At 42.5% G+C, this 15,025-nt stretch overlaps 1 long non-coding RNA gene across 1 annotated transcript in view; it reads left to right on the forward strand.

Annotated features, from left to right (window-relative positions):
• Positions 1–5,267: 5,267 nt before the first annotated feature.
• LOC145717264 (uncharacterized) overlaps positions 5,268–15,025 on the forward strand; it is a 22,717-nt gene continuing 12,959 nt past the window's right edge. Inside the window, exon 1 of the long non-coding RNA XR_014140363.1 lies at positions 5,268–5,482. This is a non-coding gene — a long non-coding RNA (uncharacterized LOC145717264). The remainder of the gene's footprint in view (positions 5,483–15,025) is intronic.

The raw sequence follows: 15,025 nt of genomic DNA on the forward strand, positions 1-15,025 counted from the left end.
CGCCTGGGTGGCTCAGTTGGTTAAGCGACTGCCTTCGGCTCAGGTCATGATCCTGGAGTCCTGGGATCGAGTCCCGCATCGGGCTCCCTGCTCGGCGGGGAGTCTGCTTCTCCCTCTGACCCTCCTCCCTCTCATGCTCTCTGTCTCTCATTCTCTCTCTCTCAAATAAATAAATAAAATCTTTAAAAAAAAAAAAAAAAGAGCCTAGAGCTGCATGACTGATGTACCGTTCTGTCCATCCCAGACTGTGACCTCATGGCAAGGCAGGTTTTAGGGATTGATGACTGCCGATTTTGCAGCCTCAGCCATCAGAAGAGGTCTCATACAGTCGTCTGAAAGCTTCTCCTGCCTTTGAGGTCAGAGCAGCTCAGGAAGCTTGCCCAACCCCACCCTCGTCAGCTTGCCCAGTTCCTCACTGCCATTGTGGAGGACATCAGAATCCAAGTCCCTAGTGCCCTCACTCATTTGTTCAACAAATAATTACTAGGTGCTTAGAATGTAGCAGGCCCTGTGTTAGGTGCTGGGGATATAGTGCTATGTAAGAAAGATATTAACTCCTGGACTTTAATGTCTAGCAAGGGAGACCAGACCCTGAATAAATAATTATATAAGTAATAGATCATTTTAAGTGGGTAATTGGATAGAGTACAATGCCATCATCTTCCAAGGGCTCAGCCAGGCACAGGACTGTTGACAAGCTTTCCAAAGGAACTCTGACTTAATTTAGAGAATTTCAAATGTACGTGTAGAGGCAGAAGGACTTGTAAGACCATCTGGTTTCCCTATTCCTAGTGCACAGACGAGTTCATTGGTATATAGAGTCAAGAGGAAACTTGCCCAGGGTCGCATGGCTTATTGAGCCCTCGAATTAGTTTGAGAACCAAACCACATGTGAGAGAATACAAATGTATAGCCTAACATACACTTTATAATTATATTAGTAGATAGCAAGAACCAGAGGGTTGGAAAGTCCTGAGTCACATGCTTATGTTTCTGATTCTGGAGTGCCATTTCTGTGAAACCATAAGAATCTTGAGCTCGGTTGGAGTCCTAGGAATTCCCTTCAAACAAAATCACGAAACTGCTTAGTAATGGCCTGACTCACAGGTTTCTGAGAAGTTGTCTAATGTCTCCACCCAAGTCTTTGTTCCGCTCCACTAAGCCTGCATCTTCCTGGTAAAGTGGATTTCTTGGTGTCAGAGCGGTAAAAGAGTTCTTCCTTGCCCCACCTTTTTCTTGGAGAATAACTCACCTTCAGGTGAAGTATACAGGTGTGTTTTATTTCATCAAGCTAGACTTGAACTAATTAGGAAGAAATTCCTAATGTGTATCCAGGTTATCTCCAAAACAAATACCTAGTGTACTTTTTGAGGACTTTGCCCCCGTCCAAGAGGTCTGGTATTACCAGCCTGGCTGGAAAATCCCCCGGGGCTGCTTTGCTGGAGCTGACAGGAAATTTCATAACACTTCCTCTTTGATGGTTTCCAGAGACCACTTACTAGGGCTGAGTACTTCTGTGAACCCATTATTTTCACAAGATGATTTAAATTGAGCATTGGTAGGACTGTTTGAAGATACTTTTAATGTAGTGGTTAAAATTGGATGATGTTACAATCCCAGTGAAGCTTATACTGGCAGGAGTGATTTAAATGTTTAAAGTATTTAAATTGTTTAGGCTGTAAAAATTGTGCATTGAAATGGTGTGAATCTGGTGGATTTCCCCTTGCAGTCACCCTCTGTTTCAGTCTCATAGATCACCTTGATGTCATAGTCTCACTCCACCGAAAGAGACCCTAACCCTGGGGCTGTTGCAACAAGAGGATCAAAGGGACACATTTCAGATTTCTGTCTCCCATTTCTCTGGAGCCCAGGTGAATGCTCAGGTATTTTGCTGCCATGAAGGGAAATCACCCAAGAAGCCAACCTCTTTTATTTCCTCTCCCGATCACCCATGGAATAGTTGATTATCTAAGGGTAATGGCAATAAAATTTTGCATAAGGGCAGCTTCCCCACTGGGCACCAATGTTGCCTAGTAGCACATAGCTAGAGTGAAACAAACCTTGCAGCTAAGGTAGCAGACACAGACTCCAATTAGAAATGTAAAAGATTTTGAAATGGGCAAAATTATTGGGTGTCCTGTCTAGGGGTCATCCCCATCTGTCATTGTCCTTGAGCTATTTCACAGTTTCATAAGTTGTAGAAAACTAATGACAATGCAAGTGATTCTTATCCATAGAAATGCAAACAAATTGTGTCTACTTGAATGCAGTTGATTATTGCCCTGGTGGATACTCACTAGTTTTTCATGTATTTATTTCAGTATTCCTGATTGCTTATATAATTGTCTGTTCTGGATTTGCCTTTGAAACCAGTTGTAACATCTTTTTGACTTTCTCATGAATTAATGAGTTAAGTGAAATCTGACACGTGTTCGTTCTTTATTTGTATGTGTCATGATTTAAACTATCTAAAAATATTAGCCTTTAAGATAAAGGTAAGCTCAGACTCATGCAATATAGCTGTGGAAATATTTCTCTTATATGGACTCTGATGATTATAAAGTAAAAAATTATAAGAAGTTCACTTCTACAAACTGCCTAAGACAATAGCAGAAAAAGACATTAAAATGACTGAAATACTAAAAAAGCTCTGTCAGTTTTAGGTTCCAATAGAGAGAAAAGGCAAGCTGAAGTGGCCATTTCAGCGGGTCTAGAGGATGGTATTCACACTCTGGCTGGGGCTTCTGGTCATCCTTCCCCATGTCATGACCATACCCTCTGGAGTGTTTGCAAGTCCAAAAAAGGTACTCCAACATGAGACAACTTTATGGACCACTTCCTATCACAGAATTATGTCCCCATTAAATGTTGCCTGCCCAAGAACTCATAGCTACTGTAGGAGAGCAAAATTTGCCACTCCCAAATTTGTCTCCTTGGCATTTGGATTATTTTAGGCTGAATATTTTTAAGAAATAGAAGGCTCAGAAAGAACCTTTGACCTTCCCCTAACTGCCTAAAAGAATTTACATAGAAGACCTGCTACAATATGGGCGCTAACACCATAGATAACTACAGTACAGTATGAACGAGGGGTAGTAGACAGGGAGGGACCTAGCAAAGTCTGTTTATTAAAATTACTCTCTGTGTCCCATTATTTCTGGATGGCCCAGCAAATATTTTTTTGCCAAACATTTATTCTTTTTCAACTTCTGTGAATTGTTCTCCTTCCCTTTGAAGTTCCAGGCCCTCTCTTTTTTTTTTTTTTTAAAGATTTATTTATTTATTTTAGAGAGGGAGAGAAAGCAGGGGAGAGAGAGCACACAAGCAAGCAGGAGGGGAAGGGAGAGGGAGAGAGAATCTCAAGCAGACTCTGTGCTCGGAGCCTGACACAGGGCTCGATCTCACAACCCTGAGATCACGACCTGAGCTGAAACCAAGAGTCAGATGCTTAATCGACTATGCCACCCAGGCATCCCTCTCCCCTCTTTTCTTTAGCTCTGGATAGCATATAAGCCTCAATTGCCTGACTGCCTGTGGGCTTCATGTTCTTATGGAGCTCCCTGCCAGACACACAATTAAATTTGTTTTTCTCTTCTTAATCTACTTTCTGCCATCTTAATTATTCAACCAGTCAAAAGAACTAAGAGGGACAGGGGAAATTTTCCCTTCCCCAACACTGCATAAGACCTGTCATGCTACCCAGAGGAAGCACCTTCTTTGACAAAAATAAATAACCCAAGACCTATGTTAGAGACAACACAATGACCTAATCAGACACAGGTTCCTCTTTTTTCTCTGTCATCTCAGGTTCGCCTTTGTTTACCAAAATGAGAAAAATACGAAAAAGAACAAGTGCAACAAGCACACAACCTAGGCTGTAAGCTATTGCATTTATTCTTGGTTTGTTCTCACCTGACTTTAGGAAAAATCTATTTACTATGGAGAAAATTTAAGGATTCTCACCTTCAGGCTTGATGTTAAAATCCAAGGAAGACATTATTTATTTCACAAAAGAGAAAAGATTACCAAACAGTAGGATCCTATTTTTATTTAAATATATAAGTGTATATTATATATTTATTATATATTTATACAATATATATTTAAATGTCTGCAAGAATATATGAAAAAATCAAATATCTCTGGTGAATTACAGGTAATTTTTATTTATTATTATTAATTTATTATTATTTATTAATTGATTGCCTTTTTCCTAACTCATTTTTTTAAATTTCCTACAATAAACCTGAATTACATTTATAACATGAGAAAAAAAATAAAAATAGATAAACTGAATTTAGTATGCAGGCCTTTTGATTAGCAAGAAAGAATATGCAGGCCTTATTTAGCAAGAGACTTATGTGGGTTACTTTCAGTAATGGACTTTTTTTTTTCCCAAAAGGAGAACACCCCATCGAGTTGTCTCATCAGCTGGACTCTCATCACTCTGGACCCAGAGTTTTGAAGACCAGGATATAGAGCATATCTCTCTGAGACTTACTTCAGTTAAACAGGAAAATCCTCAGGGAGCTGCAGCCCTCGGAAATGATTGATGTTATGACTCAGAATTTACCATAGATCTATAATTTTTGAACAGTAGGGAAATTCTTTTCAGGTTGTATTCATCCTTAAAAGTTGCTCTTTGCTGACCAGTGAAGGAGGAGGTTTCAAAACCTTTCACATACTGCAAAGTTCAAAGAGAGTTGAAGCTCAGAGACAGAGAGATTGAGAATTTTTTGCAATTAATATAAAAATTTCTGGGATTAAGGAAATGACCAATTTGCAACAAATTGATATCTGAGTGAAAATACAAGAGGACTGGCAAAAGATAGAAAATCAGCATGGCAATCCCCAAGAAAGAAGAGGGACAGAGATATTTTACTGTTTCTTAGGAAGAAGGGATTGGATTTTAACATCACAATCACACCATATACTTTATGTTGAACATTCCCTAACTGGGTCCCCAGCAAGAGCTTATATTCTAGAAAAGCTGAAACTTTTGGAATGCCTAGTGGACCCATGGGCAAACTTCAAGCTATCATTCATATGGGGGACCAAAGAGCTTCATGGCATGGAAAATTGATTAAACATTCTGAGGAGGACCACTAGACTCTGGATCTAAAAATCCCTAAGCCAGAGGAAAACAAAGGTTACCTCTTAACACCCTTCTCCCATCTGGCCCAGGGTGTACAGAATGGGGCAAAATTCTCTACAAGCGAAACAGAAGAGTTGGGGCAGAGTTCACTCAGGCATGAAAGTTCAATGGCTGATGCCAGATTGGCTGCCAAGCCAGCCCTGGCTGGACCAGTTCCATAAGGGAGGGAAGGCTGTGAGACAAAGAGCCTTCCTAATAATAAGGAAACACACAAACAAAGAATCTAACAGCCCAAGACAGCACAGCTGTGAAAACTTAAAGAATACTTTGGAGGAGCGATACCTGGCTGGCTCAGTCGGAAAGCACGCGACTCTTGATCTCAGGGTGGTAAGTTTGAGCCCCACGTTGGGTGTAGAGATTACCTAAATAAACAAATAATTTTTTTTTTTTTTTAAAGACTACTTGGGAGGGAATATCTTCCCTTTCACTTCAGAAAGAGAAGTTTGCTATGGGAAAGAGAAAAGACAATGATGACACATTGCAGAGCAAGAGAGAATTTGTAACAAAACAGGCAGTAGAGGAAAATGGGGCCCCATGGGCTCTGCAGGGACTCCTGTGGCAGTGAAGTGAGGGACTTTTTCCTCTGGCCTGTAGTATGGTGAGTAGTCACAGGGAACATGTTATGTCTGTCGCTGTCACTTGTGTGGCATGCTATAGGTCTGCCCTGGGATCAAAGAGGCAATTAGCGAGGGGTGAAGACCCTGGAGCTCTATCTGGGGACAAGCCGGGGAGTTACTCTTTTATTTCTTTTTTTTTTTTAATTTTTTAAATTTATTTATTCATGAAAGTCAGAGAGAGAGAGAGGCAGAAGCAGAGGGAGAAGCAGGCTCCCCGCCTAGCAGGGAGCCCGATGTGGGGCTCGATCCCACATGGAATCATGACCTGAGCCGAAGGCAGACGCTTAACCATCTGAGCCACCCAGGCGCCCCATACTCTTTTATTTCTTTTAGAAAGACTGAATTGTGGTGTGGTCTGGGCAAACACCTTTTCAGCTAGTGGCTTTGATTACTCTCAAATGATATATTCTGTTGACAATCAGAAATTATATAATAAAATAATTTCTTCATGTAGTATTGGACATCTTAGCTAGATGTATCCAATGGAACATTTCTGTGCACTTTCTAGTGCCACATTCAAATGGGAGTGTCAGGAAGATAAAGTAGAATCACCTTTAGGAAAGCAATTTAATAATAATACAACTCATGAGTTTTAAAGTATTTTTACTCTTTGCCCAGTAATTCCACTTTTTGAAACATCCTAAAGAAATAATGCTAAGTGCAAAGATAAATGCACAAAGATGTTTATTATCATGTTACATATAAAAGTCAAAAACTTCTATCAGTCTAAATGCTTAAAAATTGGAGATTGGTGAAGTAAATTATGAAAATCCACATTATGGATGCAACAGAACTATTAAAACGGTGGTGATAAAGAGGTTTTTTTATCATTAGGATATGTCTGTGATATAATTTTAAGAGGAAAAAAGCAAGCTAGTGAGTTTTAACATACAATGTAAATTCTCAGCTATTTAAATAATATGCATTATGTATAGGAATAAGAAATAAATGATTAAAAATTATCTCAGTGATAAGATTACATTTGATTTTTATTACTTTCCCTTTCTTTTTTTATACTTTATTTTTCAAGTTTCTACATAAGCAAATAATTAATTTATAATCATATGTGTATGTGTGCATGTGCAGATATACTCCGATGTACATATGCCCACACACGTATATTTGGTGCCTTGACAGGAAAGCAGTCCACCCTTGCAAAACGGCTGTCACAAGTTTTCCAGGCTTCACATTCTTATTGCTTTCCCTTTTCTAGCTTGCATAAGAGTTGTAGATCTATTTTTTCTATTCCTTTTAGTCCCCCTCACCATGAAAAACCACACATCCACCACATACACAATGCACACAAACACACTGTTGGAGCAGAAACATTTTTATCGACCCTTCAAGGCTCTGTTGGCTGGTCTAAGAATTAAGTTGGCATGAGATAGATTAACAGGAGAAAACCAAATTTAATTACATATGTACAGGGTCCAAAAGGATATGAGGCCCACAGGCAGTCAGGCAATTGAGACTTATATGCCATCCAGAGCTAAGGAGAAGGGGGCAGGGAGTTAGGACTTCAAAGGGAAGGAATCAGCTCACAGAAAGATGAAAAAGAGTAAATGTTTGGTTAAAAAAGAAGAAGAAGAAGAAGTTTGCTGGGCTGTACAGAATCAATGGGACATGGGGAGGAATTTTAACAGACTTGTAAGGTTCCTCCCTGTCTCCCATTGCCGGTTCGTATTACCCTGGAGTCACCTATGGTGAAAGCTCCCTTCCTGGAATAGATCCTCCATATAAATTCTTTTAGGCATTTAGGGGCGGGTCACGGGGTCTTCCTGAGCCTTCTGTTCCTTAAAAATATTCAGCCTAAAATAATTCACATGTCAAAAAGACACATTTTGGGTGGAACAGTTTTGCTCCCCTACAACACCCACACACATGACCAAAATCTTTGTCGACAGGGACCTGAGATTAAATAGTATCGAGTATATAAAATGCCTTCTCTAAGTGCTTTCTCTCTCTCTCTTTCCCTTACTTTCTTCCTTCTTCCCTTTTTTAAAAAAACTTTTCTCCTGAGTATCATTTCTCCACTCAGCAATGCCCAGAGAGACGGAGTAAGACAGGCATGGGGGAAGGGACAGCGAGGCAAGCAGATTTCCTTGGCAAGATTAGAGTGGTTTGCGTCAGCGAGCAATGAGCCAAAAAACTGCTGAGATGGGGTCCAGGGTGTGTTGGAGAAGAGCCTGGGAGGCAGATAGCTTGGATTCGATGAGACAGGCCATTTGGATCTCCAGTAGTTTCCCCAGCAGGGAACACCAACATTCCAGAGAAAACTGACTGTAAGGAAGGCCCAGGGCCAAGGTGCAGGGCCAGACTGGGAGCCTGTCCTCACCTTCAGAGTGCCAGGAAACATGGGATTGGCACAGAGTTCTTTTTCTGTGGGGTCGAATGGGCTATTTTCTCTCCCCTTTCCCAATATACTGGCTTCACATAAAACTGTTCAGATTCAAATGCCTCCTGCTTCAGCCATTATGTAAGTGAGGTAGGCCAAGTGTGATGAAACACAGAGTGATAGGAACTGTGGCCTACCGGGAAATGTTTGCTCCCTGAAGTGGCCTAGCACACTTTCATGCCAGCACTTTTGCTCAGCAGGTATGAGGCTAAGAGTTGCAGGTCTTCTCATTTTTCCAGGGAAGCTGAAATTCCAGAGAAGCTTAGAATTCTCAGTGTGTGTGTGTGTGTGTGTGTGTGTGAGAGAGAGAGAGAGAGAGATATCAATTTTTTTAATGTTGGCTCGATTAAAAAAAACTAAAACCAAAAACATAACACAGTGTAGACCAAATATAACATGTTTGCTGACTGGATTTAATCTATGGGCCATTGGTTTGGGAATCTCTGAAATAAAACCATGTAAGTCTGTCTACTTCCTTCCCATATGACTGATAAGAAATATTGTGTCTCTTGTAAAAAGACAAATATTTAGTTCCTATTGTGTGCACAGCATACCATGAGATACCATGAGAAATATTAAGCTGTTCTCTGCTTTCTAGGAGCTTAAAACATTGTTGAGGCAACAAGATATTCACTTAGGAAAGTTGGGTAATAGTGTTATGCAGAGTTATGATATCAAGGCCTATATGGGTAAGATAAGATATACCAAAGTCACCTGAAAAAGGAAGAATGGCTTTTAGATCTATATCAAAACTTGCCTATAGTAAAACCAGTGATGTGAAGGTATCTAGCGTATTATTCACTTTTATACTCCCAGAACTTGGCACTTAGTAAATGGCGTTCAACAAATATTTCTTGAATAAAAGGATAAAATTAATGAGTCGTAGAAAGGAAAAAATCAGTCTTGTGAGCTAAAAGAAATGGGAGAAAAGGGAAGCTAATATTTTTACCACTGATGACAATATCCAGTGGAAAGACACTGACTTTGAGGACCAGAGCATATGGTCACCAAGGTTCCCATTCCTGTTGGGGAGAAAGGGTGTATAACCAGTCTCACTATAAGCCATGTTAAACAATTCACATGGCTATTTTTCTTCTTTGCTAAAGTGTCTAGTCAACCTCCTAATGACCAATTAAGCTTCCTTGACATCTCGATGCAGGGAGCAAGAGATCTTGGCTAGAGGATCCACAGGGTCTGCTCTTGTGAATGACTGTGTTTCTCTGTAATAGGCATTGAGTTACAGAGGACTGAAGAGTTTGGTTAGCAGGACTGTCTTTCTGGGCCAGATGCCACTCTGTAGGATCCTGTCTTAGGAACTACAACTGATCTTCCTTGCTGGTGCCTCTAATTCATCATCCCTTTACTCCTAGAACTGGCGTCAAGGAATAAGGGCCTAAATGAGCAAAACAGACAGAACACACAGTTGTAGATCAAAGAAGAGAGCAAGCATTTCATTTTGAGTCATGAAGGGAAGACTCAGAATGGAAGGGGCTTCAGGAATGGGTGTTAAAAAATGAATCCGTTTTTGGAAAGGTGAAGGGGAATGGGGAAAAGATAACATGGCAGGTGGTGATAAAACCAACATGCTCTATCAGAACGTTTGTTTTGGAGGAGTATGAGAGAGAAAGTTGGTTGGGTCCACCCAAAAGCCAGGCCAAAGGGCTTCAACTTTATCCAACAGATTTATGGGGGAGAGACTAAAGTTCTGAGGAAAGGAACAATGGATGAAATTGGTGTTTTGTTTAGATCTTCCCCAACGCTTCCCAAGAATGTGTGCTGATTGCAAATACCTGATGGTTAGTCTCCAGGAGGCAGGTGGACAATTCGAGTACACAATGGTCCTTGGCGTCCTGGAACAAGCTCTGACAAGACAAAGGCAACATGAGGAACACTGCAGTGAACTCAGTCCCCATTGTTATTTTTTTTAAAGATTTTATTTTTAAGCAATCTCTACACCCAATATGGGGCTCGAACTCACAACCCTGAGATTGAGAGCTGCACACTCCACCGACTGAGCCATCCAGGCACCCCAGGCCCCACTGTTATTCACAGCTCGTCTCTGCTGATCCTGATGGAGCAAAAGCTCAAGGTTCTGTCTTCATCATGAGCAACATTTCCACTACAGCCCCTTGCAAGCCCTTGGAAGCACTCCTAGCATTTGGCCATGCCAGGACATCAAAGTTGCTGCCATATGACTCCTGAAAAAGTAAAAGAAAACTTTAGAGGGCCTCATGACCACAGTTTCATGAAAGACTCTGGGCAAGCAGCAGGGACAAGTGCTCCTGGGGCCCCTGACATTACCTGAGGAACTTATATGGTCACAAGTATCTGGAGCTGCAGTTTTCCATCTGTTTCGAGCCAAGAACCCATTCTTTAATGAAAACTCATCTAGAATTCCAATACATGAGATGATGAAAGTGTCAAGGCTCTGGCTAAAGAATATGGGAAATCCTTTCTGACAAGCCTTTGGCCGCTGTGCTTTCCACAACTAACTCAATTCCCCCTCTGGGGAAACTGAGGCACCTCTGCTCAAGTCCAGTGCTCCCTAGAACATGTTGTGAAAAAACTGGGCTAGACCATAGAGCTGCAGAATGGAAACTTGGTGTAGCTGGGGCCCAAGGTAATAATAGCAATTGTAACCATACTTTTAAGTAAATTTATTTTGGGCTTGTTATGTGTCCAAGATCGTTCTAAGTAGTTTACATATGTTAATTCATTGAATTCCACCCCCCAACAACTCCATGAGGTTAGGAACTATTATTCCCTCCATTTTACAGATGAGGCAATTGATGTCTAAGAAAAGTTAGCATCTTGTTCAAGCTAGTAGGTGATAAACCCAGGCTTTGGTCACAGGAGGTCTGATTTCAGAACCAGCCCTCTGAGTATTTCAGTCTTACTGGTTCTATCTCAATACCTGGGGAAAGTTATTAACTTGTAGGATTTGTGCACAGGTGTCTAGTTTTAGTTTTCTTTCCCTTCCCTAAGAAGACGGGAATGGGCAGAGGAGCCAATCAAGCCTCGAGGGGGCCTGGACCAGAGGCCAGCTCTATGCCACCCCTCTTTGCAACACTGGAAAACAAACAACTCCCCTCACAGCGTCAGGGAAATATGACATCCCTGCTCCATGTTGTACAGGAGGAGGGACTGAAGCATCAAAGCCATGGCTATAAATATCCACATTAATGAGGGAGGACTCCTGGAGACCTAAATGAATCCATTTTATGGGTTTGTCATACATCAGGTTAATATGATTCTGACAAATAATTATATTCAAAACTGGACAGGGATGGAGAACGGTGTTGTTCCTTTTGATTGTTACAGCAGAGCCTTCCGGCTAAGGAAAGGCTGATGACGCCAATACTGAAGTGCAGAGCGAAACTGTAAGGATTTGTGGCATTTAGACAAAGGAGCTCACGGCTCTGCGCCCACCCTGGCTCAGGCAGCGGGATTATCATTGTCTGATTCCTTAATGAGCAGAGCCGCTCATCGATTACTGTACAGTTAGACCGGGTGTGGAGACAGGAGGACGGGGCGTGGGGCAGAATGGAATAGTGATGTGGCTGTTCTTGTTTTTTCACATTGACTAGAAGGCTTCTCATAGGGAAGGACATATACACTGGGTGAGCTCTGAAAACAAGGTTTCAGTTTGCATATGTCAAACCGTGATGGCAGCTTCTTGTTTGACTAGAAGGATGGCTATTCTCCCTTGGGTTAATTACAGTGGCCTCTGAGGGGAAAGGTCTTCTTACTGAAGAAGGGGAAAAAGAGACCCTGGGTGGCTGTGACATTTGTCATCATCTAGTTGTGAATCCCGGAAGTCCTGGCACTGTGTTTCTGGGCTGGAGGGCTGGGCTTCCCAGGAAGACTGACCCCAAGGGAGACATTCACATTCGTGGGCCTTTCTTCAGCCACAGGGAGCTTCTTTCCACCACTATGAGCTGTTCACTGCCTGAGGGCATCATCCCCGGGGTGGGGGGCTGCTGCAGAGAGGCTGACGTGCAGCCCTGGCTCTGTTCACCCAGCCTTGCCACCTGGAGGAAGGGGGCATTTTCTAATCTGAATAAAGATGTTGTATGGGTTCACAGTGGCCTTTAGCTCACCCAGGATGGTCAAAGACCCACTGCCTAGGCAGTCAGGGCACCTAAGGGGACAGCTTTACTTTGCCGTTCTGTTGCTCCAAAGCAGCTACCATTTGCCCTCCAGATTCTCATTCCTTGTCACGCTCAGCCTCCTCTCCTGTGGCATCAAGAAAGAAGAAAACCAAACTCATAGATACAGAGAACACAACGGTGTTTGCCAGAGGTGGGGAGTAGAGAGGTGGGGGAAATGGGTGAATGGTCAAAAGGCACAAACTTGCAATTACAAGATAGACAAGACCTGGGGATATAATGTACAGCATGGTGACTGTAGTTAACAACACTGTATCGCTTTGGGGCCTTTGGGCTAAGATCAAATGTGTAGTTAACAATACGGTATCCTTTATCTATCTATCTATCTATTTATTTTTAAAAAGAGTATTTAAAGAGAAAGAGAGACAGAGTGTGCATGAGTGGGGGGAGGGGCAGAGGGCGAGGGAGAGACAGCATTTCAAGCAGACTCCTCACTGAGCGCAGAGCCTGACACAGGGCTCAATCCCACGACCCTGAGATCATGACCTGACCCAAAATCAAAAATTGTACGCATAACCGACTGAGCCATCCAGGGACTAACTATTGTATATTTAAAAGTTACTGTAGAAGTAGATCTTAAAAGTTCTCATCACAAAAAAAAAAGTTAGTGACTGTGTATGGTGATGGCCGTTAACCGAACTTCCTGTGGTGATCATTTTGCAATGTAGACAGACATCAAATAACCACGCCGCACACTTAAAATGAATATCATGTTATATATAAATTGTATGTCGATAAAAATTTTACAGATTTTAAAAAGAGATCGAGAAACGAGACATGCAGGCACAACCCTACTAAGAACAGAATTCCATGTGGCCCTGAGCTGATTCTGTTGGTACTGTTTGTTTTCACCAGTAAGGACGTTTCCTCACTACATACACTACTGCATCTCTCACCTCCCTGATAGCTCGTCAGCCAGGAACCGGCAGTGAGATGTTTCTTCACATGTCCACGCCAGAGTCCTCTTCCCACAGCGAGGTCAACCTGGACTCTGTACAGACTGAACCTTAAAGAAACTGCTTTAGCAAGAAAACAACTCAGAAGCTGTCTCTCACCCATCAATCAAAACTGACAGTGGAGTCTTCAGCGTGGTGTTTTTCTTCATAACATCCTCTGAAGCCGTTCTGGGTTAAATGGTTTCACTGACTTCTCATTAAGATAACTGTGATGACTTCCGCATGAATGCATGCCAGAATATTGTCATGAGGAAAAAGTCTCTGTTTTTGAGGACAGCTGCTCCTTCCTCCCTTCCAAAAATGTTGCCAGTAGCGTGGGATTCTCTCCAGGCCACTGAGCACTGGCCCAGGGACCCTCTGTCAGGTCCCCCAGTCCCCATGTGCTCCATCCTTCCTTCTGCCACCACCCAGCTGAGCAGGAGGCCTTTGGCTTGGGTGGAGCATCCCAGAAAACAGAGAAAGGCCCTCTGAAGGTCAGCCCTCTAACCTGGTATTTGGAGAACATGTCTTCTTCCTTTTTGTCTTTCCCAGGATCAAGAAAGGATAAGGCCATATATTTTTCTGAACAGCACACAGCGTAAGAGAAAATCATTTTTTTTTCCAGCTAAGCCTCCTGCTGGGCTCCCCAGCCAACTTTCTGCAGCTCATAAAATAAACACAATTCCCATTTATCCCCCCAGCTCCAAATCCATCATTACTTGGCTCCGGACAAATGGGCAGGTGGTGCTGCACAACAGGAATTGGAGGAGCTCTTTTCTCCTTCCTGCACGGAAGAAGGAGGATTAACACAAAATCTTTTCTATTAGTGAATGGCAGGGCGGATAACTGGGAACGTTCGTGTGAATTTCATCACCGAGAAAACTATGGAGGTGATAATTAGAATAGTCTTGCTGTCTCTGAAAAGGCAAGGCTGCAACCTGCCACGTTGACCGTCTCATGCAAGGTCCAGATTGGTTTCATTAGATGGAGATGTGCAGGCATGTGCTGAGAAGGTGGGGGGGTGGGGGGCAGGGAGCAAGGAAGGTAACAATGTGGGGTGTGGAAGGCAGACCTCTCATCAGTGACACAAAGCTCTATTAGAAAGTATTACCGGGAGGCCTGGGTGGCTCAGTTGGTTAAACGTCTGCCTTCGGCTCAGGTCATGATCCCAGGGTCCTGGGATCGAGTCCCTCGTCGGGCTCCTTGTTCCGCGGGGAGCCTGCTTCTCCTTCTGCCTTTGTAGCTCCCCCTGCTTGTGCTGTTGTGTTTTTTCTCTCTCTCTGTCAAATAAAGAAATAAAATCTTAAAAAAAAAAAAATTACTTTGTTTCTTTTTAAATATTGAAAATTTCGGGGAACTTCGATAAAGGAGCCTCAGGACAGGGAAAACATATAAACGAAAGTACATTTTCTGTAAAGTTAATAGAACTTTAGTGCCCTCACTTGCTCGGGCTTCCGTGAGTGCCGAGAGTTTCTGGGAGTTGTAGAATGTTCTAGGTGAGGAGGTGAGGCCGGGTTATAATTAGAAAGTATTTCTGGATAAGCACATGCCAACTTCAAAGTGGCTGAAGCTGCCAGGCCTTTATGTAGTAGAGAGGTGCCAATTAGGTGGCAGTGCCTGAGGAATGGTCACTTCTTTAACATCTGCTGGCCCCGAGGCATGGCCTGAGGCTGGAAGAGGAACCAGGGGATGCTGAGGGCCGCTTTGCAATCAATGTCAAGTGTGAAGCTTCCTGGGGGAGTGTGAGTGTTGCA

Source organism: Leptonychotes weddellii, chromosome 1 (assembly GCF_054177405.1).
Source record: "Leptonychotes weddellii isolate Sample4059 chromosome 1, ASM5417740v2, whole genome shotgun sequence".
Taxonomy (NCBI): domain Eukaryota; kingdom Metazoa; phylum Chordata; class Mammalia; order Carnivora; family Phocidae; genus Leptonychotes; species Leptonychotes weddellii.